The sequence below is a fragment of the Chiloscyllium plagiosum genome, unplaced genomic scaffold, assembly GCF_037043375.1.
Source record: "Chiloscyllium plagiosum isolate Xiang-an unplaced genomic scaffold, Cpla_swu_hap1 HiC_scaffold_3, whole genome shotgun sequence".
Lineage (NCBI taxonomy): Eukaryota > Metazoa > Chordata > Chondrichthyes > Orectolobiformes > Hemiscylliidae > Chiloscyllium > Chiloscyllium plagiosum.
In genome coordinates, this window is record NW_028270141.1 from 69,134,567 (window position 1) to 69,141,645 (window position 7,079).

A 7,079-nucleotide genomic window follows, 5' to 3' on the forward strand; every position below is an offset into this window, starting at 1 on the left:
TGCGGTTGTTTGAACATGGCCCAATCAGTCGATTCCAGACAGCACTGGAGTTGATCTTCTGCCTCCTCCAACCAGCACTGGATCTGTATCTGCGAGGGGTTTTCTTTTGCCTGGAAGCCGGGAGAAGAAAAACGGCATTGTGGTTGGAGTTCCCAAAATGGGGAGCAGTAGGCGTCTTTCACAGTGCACAGTGGTGTAGTAGTGGTTTAAAATGTCCGGGCCCCTGATGGGGCAGATAATGTTCTGGTAATACTTGGGAAACGCCTTCCTTAGATTGGCTTGGTTGAAGTTGCCAATTACAATAAACAGGGCCTGGGGGTGTTCCGACTCCATGGTGTTAGTGGTGGAGTACAGCACATCCAGAGCTTCCTGAACCTTTGCTTGTGGTGGTATGTACACAGCACAGCAGTTAGTATAGGAGCGGTAAATTCCTGTGGTATTTAGAAGGGGTGGCATTTGACGATGAGGAATTCAACATTTGGGGAGCAAATAAATGCCAATTGTGAGAGAGATTGCAGAGCTCTGAGGAATCTGGGTGCCCTAAAGCATGAATCGTAAAAGTCTAGTGTGCAGATATAGCAAGTTGGAATGTTGGTGATTAATGCAAAGAGAATTGAATACTAAAGTAGGGAGGTTTTGTTCCAGTTGTGCAGAGCTCTGGTGATACCATATCTGGAGTACTGTGTGCAATATTATTCCCCTTATTTAAGGAAAGAGTGCCAGAAGCAGTATAGGGAAGGGTTATCAGACTAATAACTGAAATGGTTAGGTTGTTTGATGAGGAATATTTGGACACCCTACCTTTTAAGAGTGACTAAATTGAAATAAATCACTGAGGGATCTTTACGTGATACATGTGGAGAGGATGTTTCCTCTTGTGGGAAAACCTAGAACCAGGAGTAATTATTTAAGAATAAAGTGTTACCCACTCATGGGACAAAGGTGAAGCAAAAAAAAGTTCTCTCAAGTCATATTTCTTTGAAATGTTCTTCCTCAAAAAACAGTGAAAGCAAAATCTTTGAACATTTGTAAGGCAGAGATGGAAAGATATTTGGTGAATAAAGGATGAAAATTTATTGAAAGTAGTCATGGATGTGGAAAATGATATCAGTCATGATGATATTAAATGATGGTGCTATATTGATGAGCCAAATGGACAATTCTTTCTCCTTGTTCATATGTTTAGATGTTGTTGCATTATACAAGTTTTCCATCTGCCTTGATGGTTCTTTTGAGCATAGCTGTTTAGAAATATGCTAATGCAAACCAACATCTAAGTGTATGACAGCTGACCCTGAGTTTAACCCTGAGATATAATAATGTGTTCTGGACCATGTCCTTCATGTGTGATTTGAAGTGTGTTTCTACAATCTTTGAAAATAAAAGGTTCAGCATAAATTATTCAGCTACTGTGTCTCATACGTAGTAAATGAATTGAACAGTGATTGTCCAGTGAGAAGTGAGCACTGGGGCAATAAGAATTGGCATGAAATTCGCTTTTCATGTGGTCTTGAGTTTTAAGCTGTTCTACTGAGGAGTGGGAAACCAGCAAGGTCCTTCTTTAAATAAGCAAACTAGACCCCGACTAACTTTTTAAAAAATCAAGTATTATGTTAACCGAAGAGATACTGTATGTTTCCTGTCAAGAGAAATATTCAGTAAGTATAATTGGAGCTGAAAGTAATCAAAAAGTTTGCTTTTAACATTTGTTTGTATGTTTGTTTCTGTGTGGAATGGTTTTATGAAGCCAGCTAAGGAAATGAGAAACAAGTAAATGTTATAATGATTAGGTGATCAGTTCTACTAATTTGCCACCCGACAAGCAGTAAAAATAAAAATGACTCTCTATGTTTATTGACAGTCAAACAGAGGTCTGAATATTTGATTTCTTCTTGAACATTCACAAGTTGACCTTCCTGCAACTTATTTCTTTAATACTGTACAATTCAATTATGTTCTAAAACACAGCCTGAATGTGACTCAATTCCACAATCCTTTCATGAAGGATTCATAGTTCTGTTGCAATAATACTATTTTAATGTAATTTGTTGACAAAAAGATTAAATTCATGGTAATTTATTTGATACTAAATAAACTGTAGTTAAATTTGGTATCTTGATTTGGGCAAAACAAAAACCAAACTTATTCCAGATTTCTCTGGTTTATAAATGGAGGTATAAAATACAAAAGCCAGGAAGTTGAGCTAAACCTATATATAACGCTAGTTCAGATCTAGCTGGAGTATCATGTCCATTTCTGGCACTTTGTGAAAGGCACAATTGTTTTAGAGACCGGAGAAAATAATTTCTTCCTAGACTGGTTCCAGAGTTGAGAATTATGTTAATGTCTGTAAATTGAAGGAGGTGAGATTGTTCTCCTCAAAGCAAAAAAGGCTAAGAGTAGAGTTGGAAAGAATTATTTTGAATGAATAAATAAACAAAATATATTTCTAAATGTTGATGGGCTAATACAATGTGTAAATTTAAAGGAATTTACAAGGAAAGAAAGGTGGCATTAGGAAAAAAACACACAATTAGTGGCTTGGAATTTGAATTCACAGTGGATACAGAATTCAACTCCAAATGGGAATGATTGAAATACTTGAAAGATAAAATATTGCATGGATTGCGACTTCACTGACTCAATGGGCTCAATTGCTTCATGTACAGTTGACCAACATTGAAAGTATTGGAGTGAAGAATTTGATTACAGACAGAATTTTGGCTGTGATGTCCTTGTTAAAATAATATCTGCATGATCATCATTCAGGCTTACATATGAAGATTAGAGTGGTGCTGGAAAAGCACAGCAGGTCAGGCAGCATCCAAGGAGCAGGAGAATCATAATTTCGGGCAAAAGCCCTTCATCAGGAATGAAGGCAGGGAGCCTCCGAGGTGGAGAGATAAATGAGATGAGGGTGGGGCTGGGGAGAAGGTAGCCAAGGGAACAATAGGTGGATGGAGGTGGGGTGAAGGTGATAGGTCAGAGAGGAGGGTGGAGCAGATGGGTGGGAAGGAAGACTGACAGGTGGGACAGGTCATGAGGATGGTGCTGAGCTGGCAGGTTGAAACTAGGGTAAGGTGACAGGAGAGGAAATGAGGAAACTGGTGAAGTCCACATTGATGCCATGGGTTTGCAGGGTTCCAAGGCTGAAGATGAGGTGTTATTCCTCCAGCATTAGGTGATGAGAGAGTGATGATGGAGAAGGCCCAGGACCTGCATGTCCTCGGCAGAGTGGGAGGGGGAATTGAAATGTTTAGTCACAGGGTGGTAGGGTTGATTGATGCGGGTGTCCCGGAGATGTTCTCTGAAGTGCTCTGAGAGTAGGCATCCAGTCTCCCCAGTGTAGAGAAGACCACATCGCGACCAATGGATACAGTACCACCACCCAACACCTGGAGGAAGAACGCCTCATATTCCACTTTGGGACCCTGTAACCTCATGGCATCAATGTGGACTTCACCAGTTTCCTCATTTCCCCTCCCCCCATCTCACCCCAGTTTAAACCTCCCAGGTCAGCACCGTCCTCATGACCTGTCCCACCTTCAATCTTCCTTCCCACCTATCTGCTCCATCCTCCTCTCTGACCTATCACTTTTACCTCTTCCTCCATCCACCTCTTGCACTCTCAGCTATCTTCCCCACAGCCCCACCTCGTTCCCATTTATCTCTCCACCCCCAAGGCTCCCAGCCTCATTCCTGACGAAGGGCTTTTGTCCGAAATGTCAATTCTCCTGCTCCTCGGATGCTGCCTGACCTGCTGAGCTTTTCCAGCATCACTCTAATATTGACTCTAATCTCCAGCATCTGCAGTACTCACTTTTGCCTTACATATGAAGGTGGCTATATATAAAGTTCTAAATATCAAAATGTGACATTTTAGCACAAGTTTGTGTTGGTGTGGGTAGAAGGAAGATATTTGCACTTAATGTAATTTTTGGAACAGTATACAATCTGTTCCATGTAGTTTACCACACAGGATACATTGGAATTCAACTGATAAAATGAACAAAATAGAGTTACAATTTATAGCATCAATAAATATGCAAGTTCTAAACATTTCAAAGCATGTTCTTCTAACAGTTTAAATGTACTGAGCATTTATGATTTTTCTAGAACTTCCAGGAAACAACTCTTTTACCATAAGAATCTGCAAAAAAATTGTTCAGTAGAACTGATTTGTAAATTTTTAGCAGAAAGTAAGATGAAAAACTCCACATCTGTTGCACCTGTGGAAAATCTGCAGTACTGTTTTGAATGTCAATGATTCTTGCCCCAGAACTGTCAGGTTAACAGCAACAGTGATTGTAGGTAAAAACAATGACTGCAGATGCTGGAAACCAGATTCTGGATCAGTGGTGCTGGAAGAGCACAGCAATTCAGGCAGCATCCGAGGACAGGCAAAATCCACGTTTCGGGCAAAAGCCCTTCATCAGGAATAAAGGCAGAGAGCCTGAAGCGTGGAGAGATAAGCTAGAGGAGGGTGGGGGTGGGGAGAGAGTAGCATAGAGTACAATAGGTCAGTGGGGAAGGAGATGAAGGTGATAGGTCAGGGAGGAGAGGGTGGAGTGGATAGGTGGAAAAGGAGCTGGGCAGGTCGGACAAGTCCGGACAAGTCAGGGGATCGAGTTGCTGGAGGTTAGAAACTAGGATGAGGTGGGGGAAGGGGAAATGAGGAAACTGTTGAAATCCACATTGATGCCCTGGGGTTGAAGTGTTCCGAGGCGGAAGATGAGGCGTTCTTCCTCCAGGCGTCTGGTGGTGAGGGAGCGGCGGTGGAGGAGGCCCAGCACCTCCATATCCTCGGCAGATTGGGAGGGGGAGTTGAAATGTTGAGCCATGGGGCGATTTGGTTGATTGGTGCGGGTGTCTCGGAGATGTTCCCTAAAGCGCTCTGCTAGGAGGAGACCGCATCAATGTAGAGGAGACCGCATCGGGAGCAACGGATACAATAGATGATATTAGTGGATGTGCAGGTAAAACTTTGATGGATGTGGAAGGCTCCTTTAGGGCCTTGGATGGAGGTGAGGGAGGAGGTGTGGGCACAGGTTTTACAGTTCCTGCGGTGGCAGGGGATTGTATCCACAGTGAATTCCAAGTGACACTGTATGTTGTTCTGATAACATTGATATTGATCACAGTGTTTGGAAGCTTAATGGTTATCATTTCAATCTCACACTTCAGGCAGCTCCAAACACCCACTAATTATTATATACTTGCCTTGGCTGTTGCAGATTTTCTTGTGCACTTCTTGGTCATGCCATACAGTTTGGTGAGATCCATTGAAACATATTGGTACTTCGGGAGTACATTTTGAAAAGTCTGCTCAAGCTTAGATGCTATGATGAGCACAGCATCTATTTACCATTTGTGTTTTATTGTAATTGATTGCTATTATGCTGTGTGTGACTCTTTACTTGACCTGACAAAAATTACACCTCTTGTAATTGCTGTTTTTATCACAGCTACTTGGGTAATTCCTGCATTATTTTCATTGGTGTAGTCTTCTGAAATGGATCTGCAGGGTATTTCGGGTGTATTGTTTCCAGTTCTTGTGTAGGTACTTGTGTTCATATGTTCAATGACTTATGGGGAATCTTAGCTCCAACAAATACCTTTTTTATTCCAGATGTCATAATATTGGATACTTATTACAACATCTATTTTACGGCAAGAAAACATGCCAAAGACGTAAAGAGGGCAGGACTGCAAAAACATTCAGGATAGTGATGGGAATCTGCTGAACTTGTTGGATTGGAGGTGTTCAAAAAGACGGTTCACTATCAGCTTCTCCAGAGCAATTAAGTTTGATATCTACATCCCACAAACAACCAATGCCAATAATGACTGCATCCCATGACTGATTAAAAAATTCTGATAAATATTTCATTTTAAAATAATTGGCTGGAGCAAAATTAATTCATGGTCAATTTGGTGACTATTATTGAAGCATACATCTAGCATGCAATGAAAACAGAGGGAAAGGCTGAAGTGTAATGGAAATCAATCCTTGGGCCTTATTGTAATAAGAATTGGGAACACAAGAGGATCTGATGCATTTCCACTCCCCAACCTCTGGGTCAAAATCTTGGAACTTACCAAATGGCATTGTGGGTATATCTACACCAAATGGACTGTAGCAATTAAAGAAGTTAGCTCATGATCACCTTCTCAAGGGTAATTAGGAATGGGCCATAAGTGCTAGCCCGGTCAGCAAAGCTCACATCCACTGAATGAATACAAATCTTGGACTATTTGTCTCTCTGTCAGTAACTGTCAAGTAAGTCTTAGGAGAGATAAGAAAAATGGGAAGGGGATTGGGTACTAATCATTGCCATAATCAGGAATACCATCAGCCTGAAGGGAGAACTCCTGACTCAAGAACATAGAGGTGACATTTTTGGTGGTAGATATTAATGGCTGCTCTGCTCTGCTGTGCGTTATTGGATTTCCTATCCTGGATAGGCACTAGTACTGTCATTTACATAGGATTCACACAGGAACCTGGGAAAATCACAATATGGCAGCTCCTGTGCCAAAAATGCTGATCAGATGTGGAACATTGTGCCCCAAAAATTGTATAATTTATTTTATATCCGCAAAATGTACACTAGTATCTGACCAGATTTTTCGTATTAGTAGAAATGGTTGAGGGACAAATATTAGCATGTATTCTCTCTTGGTTTCCTTTAAATGGTGTCATGAGCACAGATGGTGCCTTGGAAAGTGGAATCTTTAAAATGAAGCATCAACTGAGCTTATGCACACAAAATCTTTTGACTGATAATAGTTTGTATTCAAAAACATGAATACTTTTATTGAGGTGAGGTTGCCACTTAATAAAATGCTAAGCAGACTTGATAAAGTATACATCCATCTTAATTATGTGATGAATAATTAATATTTTTTGATTTTTTGTGACTATTTTATCAATGACATAATGATACAATGTTGAATCAATCACAGCACATCCTTCAAAAGACTGTGAAGGTTATTCAGGTCTCTTATGGATCATAAAAATCCCATTGGCTCTGCTATTAAGATTGGGACATAAGACAAATACCTTAATCTCCTTAAAG

At 40.7% G+C, this 7,079-nt stretch overlaps 1 pseudogene; it reads left to right on the forward strand.

The window, feature by feature from the left end:
- The first annotated feature begins 462 nt into the window (after nt 1-462).
- Nucleotides 463-5,727, forward strand: LOC122539865 (trace amine-associated receptor 4-like; annotated as a pseudogene).
- Nucleotides 5,728-7,079: the final 1,352 nt, after the last annotated feature.